Consider the following 17,207-nt stretch of genomic DNA (forward strand, 5'->3'; position numbering starts at 1 on the left):
TGTGTGTGTGTGTGTGTGTGTGCGCTTGCATGTTCAAGAGGTGTGAAACTGAATGGAGCCATATGACTTGGGGTCACACCCTGACTGCCGTTGCTAGGATACGGAATCTGAAGCGTCATGGAGGGGTGGTACTGGGGTACTCCATCTTCAGCCACCCTCCACCCCGGCCCTGCTTCCTCCCCTGCATCCCACTCCTCTCACGTCCCCCTGGGGTTTGGCTGAATGGGCCGTGCTGACAGGGGCTGAATAGTTTGGGGTGACGGGGGGGTGGTGTCCTATTTGTCCCTAAATGCTTCTCTATAGACCCCTGATAATAGACTGGCTGCCTGTTTCCCTACCCCACCCGTCGCACCAAACCTCTGCTGCCTCCTCCACCACCTTCACCCACTCTGTCTCTGTCTCCCTGTCTCGCCCCCCCCCCCCACCCCTCATCCCCTCTGTCCTGCTTTCCTTCCTATCATGTCTCCTTCTCTTTCCATCTCTTTCTCTGTCTCTCCCATTCTTTTCTCTTGCTGCTGATGCACCTCTTTGGTTCTACCTGTATGGGCCCAGTGCTCTGATCTATAAGTATTCTTTGCCCCTCGTTGTATAGTCCATGTTCTGCATTCAGCCATGAGTGGTGTGCATGTAAATGCATAGGGTCACTGCTTGTTACTCACCTCTCCAGCTCCTCAGCGCTGTCCGGCAGCGTCTCGGCCGGTGTTAATAGGAGCCGCGTTTGATGTCGCCCTTTCATGCTTTGTTTGGAGCGGCAGCTGGAGCGACCTTTGATGACGGCGGCCCTGTTAGTCCGACTGTGGCAGACGAAGGGAACCGAAGGACTGCCTTTTTAATGACACGGGGGAATAATAAGCAGGACGCGCAAAAGCATCGGAAAGGACAAGTGTGGCCACAGACTCGGTGAAGGTGCTCTGTGAAGTCACCAACCCGCGTCTGCATAGATCACTGTGCTTCTGTGTACACTGTTTACTAATGCGTGTGTGCATGAGCGCATGCTTGACTTTATGGGAGCCCGTGTGTGTTCGCGTCCACACACCAGTGTGAGCGTGCGAGCGTGCGCGCGCTGCGTGTTAGGGGTCAGGAGTGAAGATGTTACCCTTTGGTCATTCATCACGGACGTGACACGCGCTCCCCCGCGCTCCGCTACGCAGAGGCAATGTTTTATAAAAGAATAACACGTCAGCGGGCGCCCGCCAGCCATCCATTACCACCCCGTACGACCTGCGCAGACGCACGCCGGACCTGCAGCCGCGCAGCCGCTGCAGGCGCAGCACTGCCGCTTTGCATCACTGCGCTCACGCCTTCTGCTTTGGAGGGAAGTTTGGACTGACCTAAAAAATCCTGTGTCTTTTATTGTTGTTTATTACTGAGGGTGGTGCAGCAGCCCGGTGTTGAGGGCCGCAGAGGTTCTGTGGGAGTGGAGCTGGACGATGTGGAGGCTGACGGGAGAGCGGCTGTTTCTGCTCCCTCGCTGATGCTCACGCGCTCAGTTTAGGCGGCCTTACACGGCTCATCACTCATCCAGCAGCTGCTGCTACGTCTGCACTCACGCACAATTTGGCTTTTCCTGTTAATCAGCGATTGACAATCGAGAGAAAAACAATGCAGGTGCCGCTTTAAAGCACATTACATCATTCTGTGTCCAGCTGATGCATAATTATTGTTTGTTTACATCACAGACATTATTTAAAGGAAGTGTTGGATGTTTTTAACACGCAGTCAACTGAGACGAGCAAAACTGCCAATAGCTCATAGACCGGCTCTGTCCAAACAATCAAACTGGAATGCCAAGGAAAGACAGGAAATATAATCTTTCCATGAGTTTTCAAGTCTTCATCTACTGTAGTCAAATATTTTATTAGGCCTCATCCAAGGAGCTTATCATCTCAGACCCCTGAGAACTAAATCAGTTCTAAACAAAAATGGAATAATATGGTAAACAAATCTGAGATGCTCATTAACAAACACAAACTAACAAGCATCCCAACCTTAGATGTGATGAACAGCAGGCATTAGTTGAGCACTTCTTTAAATGAAGACATGGAGATCTTCTCTTTCGGTTTCCATGTGCGTCTGTGTCTTGGGGTCGTGGGTATTTTGGATGCGACAGCTTGTGCTGTGTAAGACCGAAGTTGAGGACGTTGTGAGTTATAGAGCTCTTAGACCAGTTTACGAGGACTATTATCTCTCAGTTAGTCTCAGTTTTATGTGCATTTTCTCTGGGCTGGTCTGGAACCATCAATTTAATGCTTTCATAAAGCAAGGTTAGATAGCACTGAATCAAACAGAGCACTCGCTGACACTCTCCTCTGCTTTAGAGCTAAAGTCACAAAGAGGAGACGGAAGACGACGACAGCGAGAGGCCATGAAAGATGGAGAGACAGTTTTATGGCGTCTTTTTAAAGGCAGTTTAAAGCGAAAGTTTTGTTTCCGGCTGCAATAACAATTGGAAAAGTAGTCGCACACCGAAGCCCAAACAAACATGATTGGTTCTGTCCGTTCGGCGTGTGTTGCGTGGACGCTTTGTCTGACAGGACTTAGTCTTATGTTTATGACGCATTTACTGCCTGTTTTATCGCAGGCCGCTCCTTGCGTGATGCTGCTCCATCACCTGCTGCTTCCTGTCAGCAGTCAGCGAGACAAAGACTTTGTCGTTAGTCCAAACATGTACGTGCTGTTCGCTTCAATGCGAATAACGGGCCGATCGATACGAAGGAAAACCAAGTGTGCTTGTGGGCACCACACAGTTTTTCAAGCAGACATTCAATAAGAGTCTGATTCCATTTCACCTCATTTATGAGCCGTGTGTGTGTGTGTGTGATTGTGTATGTGTGTGTAATCCATCTGCTCTAGTGTGACACCTTAATTTTGAATGCTGGCAGAGACACAGCAGGCCAAGAGAAGCGGCGGATGAGCGAGTGAGGGGGAGAAGGGAACGCGGAATGGGGAAAGAGTAAAACAAGGTGAAGTGGCCCGAGCCGTGGCTCCCATGCCTTGTTTGTGGGCGCTGTGTGTCTGAGGACGCGGTGTCAGCTTCCTCTGACGAGGCGGAGGAGACGTCTCGCCTCCAGTGGAACCCTGACAGGATGAGACACAGATGTAGCCTGATGTGTGGACTGTGTGTGTTGTGACAGGCATGCTGGAGCAGGCTGCAGGTCTGTGTCTGGCCCTGACGTCCATGTCATTAGCACAGAGGAGCAGAGACAGTATTTATAGTCTGACGCATGTGCGGCCGTTCCTGTCCTCTGCTCCCTCTCCTCCAGCTTGTCTTCTGTCTGCTCACCTTCTGTCCATCCTTCCACCACGATGCTCTTTTTATTTTCTGGTCTTTGTACCGGAGACTGTGTAATTTATTCTGCTTTTCATTCTTTGCTTTGCATCAGTGTTTTTGCTGGGATTTGTCACAGAGTGTTACCTGCTGTGCCCGACTACCTGGTGTAAAGTATTAGATTCTCTTTACTTTGGTCGCACGGAGTGACTTTTTGGCTCCAGTGAAATTCCGCATGGCAACAAGCCAGCGGCTAAATCGAAGTACGGAATTATTCTGACTCTTTCTGGCAATGCTCCATGGAAAGAATAACGGCTATATCTTTGTATAGCTACACAAATCTGGCCGAAGGCTACGGTTGCAGCATGCGCCTGTAGCGAAATGTCAAAAAGATGCTTTTATTGCAGCGGCGGCGGCGGTCCTGCCTGCACACACGCTACTCACCAGACTAGTGAGGCTCTTTGTGCAAAGAAGTACTCAAACCTACAGGAGAACGGAAAAAAGCGAGTCAGGTCAGATTTAATTGTGATTCTGATTTGAATGAGAAAGCGCCTTTAATAAGAGCCATCGGAGGCAGAGAGGTAAAAGGTTTTACCTTTAACAAGCACTGCACTAAAACAACTCTGAACCTGAAGAGGTGAGCTCTAAAAGGCCTGTATAAAGCTCTTTGTAAGTGTCTGCTTATGAGTGTGTGTTTAGCAATTGTACATATGTTTGAATGCGCGCATGCCACACATACAAACACACACACAGAGGTGATTTATTCCAAGCACAGGGCAGGTAAATTGAAGCAGGCCTTTCAGGTTGGTTTTCAGCTCCGGGTCTAATGAGAGCAGCGTTTCCCGTCTCTCCAAACAATGCGCTCCTGTCTCTTAAGAGCCCTTCCACCCGCCTGCAGCCTAGCCACTCTACATTAGATCTGTGGCCTGCAGCAGCCACTACACTGAAAGGCCCCGGGCTCTGAAATGGCTGTTTGATTCTCTCCCTGCTTTGCCTCTAAATGAATGATTTATTGGCTGTCAATGAGGAGGCCAAGCGTAATGGACAAAAGCAGCACTGCAGAGCCACAGTCAAGAGGATGCTGTTGTGGATCTTCTCTTTGAGGATCCCCCAACCTCTGTCTGACACTGTAATGAAGAGTAAACAACCTTGCTAGAGTCAGACCAAAGATAGTTAGACTGCATTAGGAGTCATATGAGGGGTCGGTGCGAACGATGACATCATGCGCCTTTTAGCGATTCACGCTTTTTAAGTTTCAGGCTTAATTCAAATTCCACGTTATTATCCACAATACTCCAGCTTTTACATCTTCAAACCCCAGAGCCACAGATGCAGGACGATGTAGGCTATCAGACTCACCAATTTCCTCCGCCAGTGCACAGTGTCAATCAATTAGCAGCGCTGAGCAACCTACCACACGCACGCGGTGCCTGGGGCGGCGGCACTGGAGACATGTTATTTAAAATACCCGCTGCTTTTGTTCCCGTAAAAGGGGACATTAACACCCGCTCGTCCTTTGGCCCCTGCTTGTCATCCAAACGGCTAATTTCCACAGATCCCGCTAATCCCTCAGAGGAGACAGCAGGGCCGTGGGCCAGCGGGGACCCGGGCCTCAGAGGCCGGCTGCTAGAATGGAGAGTCGATGGGTGCTTTTGGAATTGACGTTCTAAAACGGGCCTTTGTTTGCATCGCGCTCCCTGGTGTCCCGCCTTTCAGCGGCTCTAATGATAAGTGACAGGCCATTAATTGAAGCTCTTTAGGAAGCCGTCATCAGAGACACGTCTGAGCCTTCTCCACCGAGACCAGCAGAACCGCGGTGCAGGCTGGAGGATGAGGAAATTGTTGGGTTGGAGTTTAATGTGCTTTTAAACAAGTGGGTTAAAAAAAACAAATCAAAGAATGAGATTCTTATTGGCTGGAAGATATTTATATGTCTCCAGCTGCTTGTAGGCAGGTCTGTCCTAAATAACTCACTGCTGTCACAAACATAGGAGGAAATTTCAATTCATTATCTCTGTAAATACTCAACATCAATGGCTTTTTAAAATCTGACAGATATAAAAGTAGAGTTTGGAGCCCAGAGTTTTTACTCCGAACAAAATGTATTTTAATCATAAAGCACAGTTGTTTCCCATCATCACATTTTTTTCCAATGCACGTTTCCTCATCGTCACCGTGACATTTGCCAAAGCAAATAAGGCCTCGTTGTGTTCTTCTCCTTCTGTCGTAATGTGAAAAATTGTTTCAACTGTTGAAAAAGAAACTCAACATATGGGGAAAAAGAGGAACATTACCATTCACTTGTCCCTATGGCCAGATGAACATATAAATTTAAAGGCAAAACAAGCAGGAGAGTAGGAGTTCATGGGATCTCGCCTTGAAGGTCTGTATGGACAGAACTATACCAGAAGTATAAGAGTAATGTTATGTTATGACCCAAGACAGTTGCATCATTTTTGGATTATTAGGTCAAATAATGTTTTATTAGTCTTCAGTTTTTTTTCTCTCTAATCAAATATTTGTAAATGCAGAAACGCTGTTCATGTTTCAGGCAACACTCCTACTCCTAAATGACACCATCACCTCCCACTGACCATGACCTGAGCTACAATGTCAAAACTGCCACTGGCCACAATAAACAGCTCAAACTATCCGAGATCCTGAGCTAAACCCTGCAGTGAATCCATTCTACGTGCCCAAGTCCAGTCATCCAGCTACAGTTCATTCCCCTCCAACCAATTTACCATCTGTGCATCTCTCCATCTTCTCCCTAAAACAGACAAGGAAACAGTTGTCGCTGTTTGGGTTTTAGGGGCTAAATGATGTCGCTAATCACCAGCTTTTAGTGGGGCTGATTTATGGACGGGACATGAATTGTTATAGGACGACTTGTATATTTGTGTGTGTGTGTGTGTGTGTGTGTGTGTGTGTGTGTGTGTGTCTGTGTCTGTGTCTGTGTCTGTGTGTGTGTGTGTGTGTGTGTGTGTGTGTGTGTGTGTGTGTGTGTGTGTGTGTGTGTGTGTGTGTGTGTGTGTGTGTGTGTGTGTGTGTGTGTGTGTGTGTGTGTGTGTGTGTGTGTGTGTGTGTGTGTGTGTGTGTGTGTGTTGGGGTAGGTGTCAGGGAGGCAGCCTGTGGGATAGGCTAAATAGTCCTATTATTTATCGTCTCAGAGCGGCCTCTCTGAACGGAAGAGCGGCTCTCCAAATTGAAATATAGCTGAGTTTACCCTTCTGATTACCGCAGTAGTTTACTCCCAGAGCCCAAGGAGATCATTAAACAATGGCCGCCACTAGCAACTCAGCAGCCCATTATGGCCCAGGATAAATGCTCCGACTGACACATAGCTAACCCCGCAGACGGACAATAAGTGTGCCCCACGGGCATCTTTTTTCCCCCTACTCAAACCTGCATGAGTTGTTTTCTCAAGCTGGGCTGACATCAAAACGGCAGCGTTTATGTCTTGGCTGATATGGATTTCTATGAGAAAGATTCATTGTTGTCTACACGAGAGGAGGCACTCAAAGTCCCGGCTAATGGGTGAAGCCATTTTGAGAATAAACTGACAAGCGCTGTAATTGGTTCAAAATTTAAACAAGATGATTAAAAAAATTGTTATGGAATATGAGAAGAGACCAAAACAAGACTTTTATTTTTCAGGAAGTTGTCAGTCAGAAATAAGCCTCCAAAGCTGGAGGAGAAACTCCTCCAACGATGGCGTGTGAGAAACGCGGGGTTACCTCAGTGCAGCCGTGTCTCATTCCATCCCAGTCGTCACCATCACCCAGCGTTCCCACAATGACCTTTGCAGGCGTGATGATGGCCGGGGTTGCAGGCTGAGTCCTTCACACGCTGCTGCTCTGATTACCGCAACATCTGTAACGTAAACAGCAGAGCAGGACATCGGCACAGCAGACCTAACAGCCATGACAATGAAGTGACAGTGTCAGCTCCAGACACGATGACAATGATGTTTCTGTCTCCGCGTGCTGATTGCCCGCTGTACGCCGTGTCTCGCAGAACTACCCGCCGTTCTGCGTAGATGTGCTGTGAAGCTCCGGCGAAACATCACGGCAGCTTTTTATGTCACAAAATTAAACCTTGACCCCTGATTACCTCTGTGATTAACGTGGACTGCACAAAAGCACCGGTGACGGCGCGGCGGCGCAGTCTCGGTTGTGCTGCAACATGTTACCCCCAGAGACGCCCGAGGCTTTATTAGGAATTAGTATGTGCGTTGGCACACGAGTCAGCCAGGACCAGCTGGAGAATCATCGCCACTAATAATCAGCCTTATTCGATAATAGCAGGCTAAGAGAAAAATAGGCTTGCATACTGCTGAAACTGGAGCTAATGTGATGACTTGGCTCTGGAGAGGCGTTTTATTTCAAAGCTTTGTAGAATTAGCGGAGCGTTTTCTCCGCGGCGCGTGGAAACTGCTCACGGACAGAAACTTCACGCGAGGGGTGAGAGCGCGGACAATGAAAGTCAGGCCGTTGACTGACACGCACCGGCGTCTGCCGAGGAGACGAGCCGATTAGTGCTGTTGAGTGCGTCCGCGCCGCTCCCGTGTAGCGGCCCGTTTTTGTGGCTGTTGTTGCTGTCTGTCCTAACACATTTACCTTAAGCCATCAGCGCTCATTAAATGCCTGCTGGTGCAGGGAAACAAAAGGCTGCCTGGCGAGCCAATATGCGCCTCTGACACATCAGCCAATCCCCAGACGGTCCGCGGAGCCTGGCTGTGCCACGGAATTCTCAAACATATTTTTCTAATTTATGGATGGATAATAAATCAACATTAAGGCTTGGACAACGAGTTATACATCAGAGAGATGGTTGCAAACTGGGCCACAATGCAGCAGAGGAGACCCAGGCGCACATCTGCGCTAAAGTCACAGTGTGTGTGCAGGTTGTGTGTCAGTGTGTGACTGTGTACACACGTGTGTGTGTGTCTCTGCTGCCAAACACAGTTTAATTTCAATCTCTAAGTTGGTGGAGATGCAAACATTTTTAATGTTGCTGCTTAGAGGAGGTGAGTATGAATATTATGAATAGGAAATAAGACCATTAGGATTTACTACTGGAGGGATGGTGCTTTAAATGCTTCATAAAATTTAACACTGTGAAATATGCACGCGTTTGCATTTTAATGCCCATGAATTGGCCTCTCACTGATGTGGTAGGTCACTGGCTCTATATGTTCTACAGCCCTGCACTTAGTGTAGTAGCCGGGGTTTGGTGACGAGCCTGTAGCGACTTTAGCTTCATTCTTCTGGATGGAAGAACGCACTTGCATCAAAACAAATGTAGTTGTTGATTATTTTAACCTTTTAATGTCCTGCATTGCACTGCATGAGGCTTAGTGACACAAGTGTTTAACAGGCAAGTTTCATTTTAACATGTTTGTAACTTTAAAGTATTACATTTAGTCAAACATGGCTGTTATAAGCAGATTTTTCTGGTCGTTCAACTTATTACAACATATTCAGCACCATGGACAGCGCCAGGAAGGATTATTACATTTTTACTGATGTTTTTGATATTTTTTCTGTATTACTGATGGATTTACTGTCCATGTTGACTTTCGTTTGCTCACTTGCAGTATAGACATGTTCTCTTTTGCTTTCATGTTGCCATCCCAGCTCTGATGATTGTTCTTGTAGCTGACACACTCACTCTGTGGTTGCTCCTACTTTGTTAAGCGTTTGATGATTGTGTAGCTGTGCTAGAGCTCCACTCTAAAATTATTAGACCTAATCATTCATTAACCTCCATTAGACTGATAGGAGGGTAAACCTAACGCCTGATTACATTCTCAATGTGTGTGTGGGAATGAAATTGTGTGTCTCCCTGTGTGTGCATATATCCGCCACATGGAGGGCGAGTGGCTGCTTGAAAGATGCACACTACACATTTCAGGTTTGTATTGATAAACAGTTTGCCTGTTTGTGCATGTGTGTGTGTGTTTGTGCATGCATGTGCAGTGGAGAGGGTTTGTCATTCATTACAGTGGAGCACAATCAGAACTAAACTAGCCATGGCGGCCTGACTCATTATAAGCTGAAGGTTTATTTAAAACCTCACACTGCCTCATTCCCAATTCACTCGCCATATGCATACAGTAATTACACAAGTGAGGAGGAGGAGAAGGTTAGCAAGCTGCTGCTCTGTGTGTGTGTGTGTGTGTGTGTGTGTGTGTGTGTGTGTGTGTGTGTGTGTGTGTGTGTGTGTGTGTGTGTGTGTGTGTGTGTGTGTGTGTGTGTGTGTGTGTGTGTGTGTGTGTGTGTGTGTGTGTGTGTGTGAAGGAGAGGGAGTGTGTGAGTTTTCAAGCCTGTGTGTATGATTATTTTTCATTCCGTGTTTCGCCTGAGTTCTGCCCCTATAACTGAGGATCTAATCAATCTGCCGGCTATTAAGTTTGTTAATTGATAATGCATACTAATTAGGCCTGGCTCCGTTACCACAGCGACAAGGAGAAGGTGATTGTAGGCAGGAGTCCAAATGGACTTTTAAAGCAGGGAGTGCATGTACAAGCCCATATTTTTACTAAGCTATGATAACTCATGAACTCAACTCATAGTTGACAAATAATAATTAAAGAAATCATTCATGAAACTGCTTCATAAGTAATGTAGTTTATTATTACCTTCATTCTGTAGAGACTCTGTAGTGGATGTTCAGGCTTTGGTTTTCATTAAATTCAACTCTAATCTCTTAGCATTCATCTTCACCTACATCCAAATGCTTTGTATGAATAATTGTTTAAATACAGTTTATAATGGTTAGGAAGGAGAGCTTAAATTAATAGATTACCAACAGCCTCTAAATTGCAATTAATCACTTGCTTAAGTAAGTTAAAAACATTATACTCTAGATAATATTTCATTGATTTGATTCAAGCCATTATTATTCATTTAATACTTTCCATTTGTTTATATTTCCTTTAATTATTAAAACTGACATGAAAAGTTTGAATACTGCATCTGCATATACAGTATGTACGTACTTGTATACATATATATATATATATATATATGTGTATATATATGTATATATATGTATGTATATATATGTATATATATATGTATATATATGTATATATATATATATATATATATATATATATATATATATATATATATATATATATATATATATATATATATATATATATATATATATATATATATATATATATATATGTGTGTATATATATATATATATATATGTATATATATGTGTGTATATATGTGTGTATGTGTGTAACAAATGAAGTAATTATAAAAATGTTGCAATATTGTTCAAACAAATTGTTTAATATGATTATTAGTTCTAATATAATGAAGCTGATCGTAGTTGCAGTCAGAGTCGATTCTCCGTCTGAGATCTGCCCCGGTGCCCTAGATTAAGTCACAAGCACGTTTATATGTGCTTTACCTCTGTTTGTGTAGCTCTCAGCCCCTCCATTTTTTATTCCTGCACTTATGAACTATGGACACACACACGCACAGATACATGCACACATGCACAAAACCATTCATCACCAGCCCGAGACCCTGAATTATTATCTCTCCAGTTCAAGGTCAAGGAGATGCAGCAAGTAAATTGAAGTCTGAGTGGTCAGTGGGGTTTGATCTCTCTGTTCTTCGCCACTTATTTATAAAGATGAATGCAGAAAAATGCTGTTTTCTTTTGTATCACCGTGATAATAGAGACATTTCCTTGATTCATCTTAAACAAGATCCGCTGTCCCTTTGACCTGTGTCGCTTCCTGCAGTGCCACAGGAAGCAGTGCCTTTGGATCACCTCTATTTGCTGCCACAGAGAACGGCCGTTGTGCCTACAGTGTGTTCAGCAGAAACAATAACAGTAGTCTGGAGCAGATTGACTATTAGAAGTCTGCTTGGATGTTAGTGTGCAGAGCAGGATATTATCCTCATTACCTCATGATGAAGAGCTCAGTAGATGGTCATATCACTGATTCATCCTGCCTGCTTTGTCTGTGTGACTGATGGTGCTGTACACACAGGCCAATCCCTCATCAAAGTATTCAGTCTTTGACAGCTTGGAAATCATAAACATATTCAGGAAGATTAAACTGGCAGCACAAAACTCTGTAATTGAGTCATCCGTACGTTTTGAGTTCCCCTCATTTTACGCGTACTGTTTGTTTTTTCGTCTGACGTGTGTGTGATTCTCTGTCCAATGCGGCCGCGCCGTTGCTGTGGCAAACTGTGGAGTTCTGCTTCGCTCTCTTCACCCGTCCTCCAACCTCTGATTACTGTAACTTTTTCCTCAGCTTCTCGCTCTCTGTTTCTCCAAATGTGCATGTTTTGCATGCTTTGTGTGTTCGCACTGAGCACACGACTGCATGCACATGTGTATTTGTTTCTTGGCGAGCTCTGTGTGTGTGTGTGTGTGTGTGTGTGTGTGTGTGTGTGTGTGTGTGTGTGTGTGTGTGTGTGTGTGTGTGTGTGTGTGTGTGTGTGTGTGTGTGTGTGTGTGTGTGTGTGCGTGCGTGCGTGCGTGAGCGTGCGTGCGTGCGTGAGCGTGCGTGCGTGCGTGAGCGTGCGTGCGTGCGTGCGTGCGCATGCGTGCGTGCGTGCGAGCGTGCGAGCGTGCGTGAGAGTGCGTGTGGGGGGGGGCAGAGCAGCCAGCTGGGTTGGAGGGGTAATAAAGAAGGAGAATCAATAGGCCATGCAGTAGAGCCAAGGTGCTGCCATTTATCACACCGCCTCCCTGACTTCCATCATTCATCATGCCCAATGAGGCAGCAAATAGGAAAATGACTATTTGTATCAAACACATCTGCACTCATCCACTGAGGTATTTTATTCCCATTAACTCAAAGAGTAGAATACGCCGGTTTCGGCGGCTGCTGCTGTTGTTGCTGCTGTGTTTGTGTGTATGTGTGATTCTATTTGTTCAGGCTTGTAGCTGTAGATTCGCTGGGAACACATTCATGGATGCTGTTGTTGTTTTTTTTTTTTTTTTTTTTTTTTTCTTCTGGGAAACAAACACACCCTGTTTTGGTGTTTAGTCTCTGTCTCCCTCTCTCCCTCACTTGACCTGTTCCCTGCTTTAATCCACGTTCTCTCCTGTTTCCGAATCTTGGCGGATCCATGGAGTGATGACGCGAATAATATCTCATGCCTGTGAGGAGCTATTACATTAAGCTTGCCTTTCATTTTCACCTATAAATTAGCCCCGACACTGGTCTGCCCAAGGGTTGAGGTGTATATCTGTATGTGTGCGTAGCCTGTAGGGCTGTGGGGTGTAAAGGGGTGGACTGTGGTCATTATGGTCTAATATCCCATGAAATGGTAAAATTATTATGCAGCCTGTTTTATGAGCTGCCTGTGAATATTAAAGAAGGATATTTTGTGTGAGACCTCTCCTATAAATCATGGTGATTGTGTTTGTTTTGGATTACGTTCTTCCTTCTTAATAAAACCAAAGTAGAAGTCAATCAGGCTCTTGACAGACAGACTTTTTGTCTCTTCAACAACTTTATTTAATATTAAACAAACAAATAATAATTTAATATACACTAATGTCAGTAAGGTTCCAACTCTTTATCCATTATTTAAATTTGTGAGTTACACTTTTTAACTGTTGGTTGCACAAAGACATTAGAATAATTTTTAGGATTCATGTTTGTTGTCGTTTCAACAACTAAGGAAGACATTTTTTGCTAGCTTACAATAAATCAACACACAGTTACAACTTTTTATGAATTTTCATTGCCTCTACACACATTTATATATGCATCAAAGGGTAAAAAGAGAAAGATGAGGGATGTTAGCTTTGTGAAGACACGTCACATAAAGGTGTTTTTATTCCTTAACATCTAGACTCTTTTGATACAATATAGACACTAACGCACACTTAGCACGACTAGATGAGACTATACTCATCCTCTGCTCGTGCTTTGAAGGTGAGTGTAATGTACCAAGGTCACTTAACACATCTATCTCACAGACATTCATCAGTGCTCTTAGCGTCCCTCTTTTACTGCTGTCTGATATACGGCTCTCACTGGGCTACAGCCCTTACAGCAGGAGGACACACACTCCACCACCACCATTAACAGGAGTCCAACACGCACCACACAGGTGTACTGTACTACTGCTTGGCCTGTGTTATTTTATTTATAATGTTAATATGTGTGAAGGGAATATTTCCACCTTTTGTAACAATTATTATATTCAATATTCTGGAGATGGGCTGTGTAAGAGGAAACCAGGGTTAACATCGTTACCTACTCGCTGCCTCATAATCATTACTGATTGGACAAATTTCTAAAATTGCCTTCTTTATTACCAATTACATAGAACACTTAGCTTTCTCAGTATCAATCAGCACAGTGTGATAATGCATAATTAAGTCTCACAGACCAATCTGGATGAATTATCTAATATAAACCTAATGACAAAATCAAAGGCTTCTTAATAAACCCCATACAGACATATTGTTTGTTAACTGATGGAAAATGAAAAAGATAGGCATGACCCTTCTGTTAATACTAAATAAATCGGTGACCAGAGGCATCAAGTGGGTTCCATTACACAGCTTCCACCACAAACCTATTGTGTTATACACTCTACCCCATGCATTATGCTTTAGTGGTTTATAGGATTAAATAGAAAAAACAAATCTTATAATTTAGTAATGTGTGTGTTGTATTTTGTAGGTAATCCTGCAACATGTCCTGCACACGCTGCAAGGCTTCTGCGTTCACCTTGAGTGCGTCTGGAGCGCGCGCGGAGACGTGCCCTACGCGCCCCCGCGTTGCTTCCTCTGGGAGCCGAGGCAAAGTCACCGACCGCAAGGGGGATGGCTTTCAGATTCATAAAATTCATAGAATTTTTCACAAATGGATGAACACAATTTCCTCCCAATTTCCTCATTATGCAAATATGCAAAATATCAAATCTAGACCAATTAGGGACAGCCACAGCTTCAAATTTACCGGTTTAAGCCGTAATTGCAGAAACCCTCAAATAATTACGCAGCTAATTGGGAATATTTGTGACAGATACAACAAATTCTCCCCACAAATTACATTTCATCCGAGGAACTACCGCGCCCCAGTGAAAGCCTATCGAGGTCTAATTTCTCTTACATAATGAAAGGAACTGAAAACTTGTTATCACATTTGAGCACTACTCGGCTTTGTAATGTGGAATGATCAAATAAATTAAGCTGAAATTCATACATATTTCTCTAATCTCTTTCAAAGGCACTTTATTTGTATAGGAAATAACCGCGGGTCGTTTCAATATGAGCCATAATAGGCTGTTAGAGTGCAGGGGAACCCGGGAGAGGCAGAGTGCGCGCAGGATGGAGGCATTTCCAGACGCGTGAGGGGAAAATCCAGCAGTCACCTTCAAAACTTCCGCTCATTCACAGGTTGGAGGTTTTACTGGAACAGGCTGCGCCCCCAAAACCTCAGCGCGTGTCCCGTCTCCCAGGGATCTAACGCGTCCTCACAGGTGACCCGGTCCAAGGTCATCGGGCCATCTGTGGCCTCCCACGCACACGTACACGCCGCTGCACGTCAATACACACAATGCACGGCCCATAAACGCGCAGGGCGGAAGCGGAGCCGGTCTATGTAAACGGGCAGCGCGCCGGCGGAGCGTAACTCACTGCACGTTTGGACAGGGAGCCTCAAACGCGAACGCTTCTGATATCTCCATTTCTCCCCTCGACAGATTTTTATTACATGTAGAGCACAGTTATGTGTGAAAAAATACTATATAGAAATAATTTAAAAACAAAACTACAACCTTTAAATGTTTGGTTTCATCAAGATGTCTGTATAGAAAATGCTATTAAATTTACAGAATAGCGCTTTCAGTTTACAATGTCTAATTTCACATTTCATTTTGTAAATGATTTTAGTTAAATGAGACACGAAGTGAGTGTGACAACGCAATATTCTTTGAATAAACGACAACAACCAGGGCTGATCAGTAAAATGTCCTAAATTTGCTAGAAGCACTTTATTACAAGTGTAATCATTTTGTCAGCGAATGATTTCAGGCGCCTCCTAACCTTTAAAAGTGCCATCATTTCTTTGCAGTTCGCGCTATCAATCATTTTGTTGGAGAAGTTGTCACTTTAGTGGCCTGGACGACGTCTCATTTTGTTGAGGGAAATCCCTCGTCCGTGATGTGACAATAAAAAGTCAGGCTGTGCGAACCCACGCGGTGGCTGATTTGCACGGCAAGAAAACGCGAGTTTGTGTCCTGAGCGCTGTGCGGCGTGTAAATCCACGCGTGTGTGATTGATGAAGGGACAAAGAGTTACGGGAAGTGGATCCTGCCGAGGAAGACGGAGGTCTGCTCCGTTTCTGTCGCACGGAAACCCAGTCCATCCCCGCATCCCTCCCTCCCTCCCACCCACTCCCACAGCACCGCGCTCTATTCCAGTCTGTTTGTGCGGGTAATCAGTTGACCCCTCTCTCTCTCTCTCTCTCTCTCTCTCTCTCTCTCTCTCTCTCTCCCTCCGTCTGCCTCTCTCTCCCCGCAGTCAGTCCCGTTTATGCGGTGATTTTCTGGACACGGCCGTTACTGACACCGGATAGATGAGGCTAATCTCTGTCAGACAGCTTTGCTGAGGCTGTGAGCGTAAGATGGCGCTCGGTTGCCTTGTTTTCTCCCTCTCCTCCCTCTCCCCCGCTCACGTATCTGTCACTCACCGAGTGACCAGAATATAACGCACAAATCTGCTGGATGACGTCGGTGCAAAACAAAAACTCAAAAACTGTTTAATTTTTTTTGTATTCGTTTAATTTAGTTTGGAATGTGTTAAAAATAGTTTACAGTAGTTTATTGGCCTTAAACCGACGCACTTGCTTTAAGAAAATTCTCTACCACTTTCTTACTCGTGCAATTTATTTCATGGGATCGGCGTTTTTCTGGCTACTCACGCCAGCGCGTGCATCACGAGGCAGCACGGGCATGACGCCTGTGGACGTGTGTGCGCGCGCGCCTTATCTCTAATGCCCTGTTAATTGTCTGACAGTGTTCCCACACACACCTCCGCTAATGTCCCGCTTGCTATTCAGCCTGCGGCCCGCCCGTCTTCCTTCTGCCCCCCCCCCCCCTCGCCTCTCTGCTTTCGGTACGGATTGTTCTGTTACGAACGCGTCCTCCTTTACTGGATGCCTCCCATCGCCCGAATGGCGACCAATTTATTATAAACTACGGGTATAGTACTTGAAAAGGAAATTATTGAAATTGTTACTAGTAAACGCTACAACTTGAGCACATTGAAAAGCGCGTGACGTTTGCCTCGGGTGGTGCTGGAGCAAAGTCCCTCGCACAGTCTCTCTGGGAAAAAAAAAGCTCAATGTCTTGTAGTTTTCTTTAATCACGACAATTAGACCCAATATTTCGCCTAGACCCTGACAGACGTTGCTTGTAAGTCTCTCTTTCTCTCGGAGCGTGCCGCCACTCTCATTACACGCGCTGATTAAAGCATAGATTAGCCAGCAGTGGCCCCGCGCGCGCCTCACCAGCAGCTCGCTCAATATCAATTAGAAGCTGCGCCAAAAGCGGCGTGTCCACCGGCGGCCCTCCGTCTCCTGCCTCCAGCCGCCTCGCTGCGTTAAAAATAGTAGCCTAATAATGGAGAAAGCAGATGCTTGGCGCTGGAGGTAGCAATCTTCATCCATGAGGGAGGAAGGAACGGGGAAGGACACGCAGTGCGTAACCGGTGTTCGCCAGATGGTTCCTCAGATACTTCAAATAGCATTTCGGACCATTTTAAAGTCACGCAGCCACCCATCTGAAGCATCTGTGTGTGTGTGTTTTTTTAAGTTATCACCTCAGAGGTTCAAATCAAGAGTCGAAATAAAGGGAAAGTCGCCCAGGCCTATCAAGGCAGTGTAGCCCACCCCTGCGGAGTTCAATCTGGACCTAATGAAGAGTAT

Source organism: Betta splendens, chromosome 9 (genome assembly GCF_900634795.4).
Source record: "Betta splendens chromosome 9, fBetSpl5.4, whole genome shotgun sequence".
In the NCBI taxonomy this organism is placed as follows: Eukaryota; Metazoa; Chordata; class Actinopteri; order Anabantiformes; family Osphronemidae; genus Betta; species Betta splendens.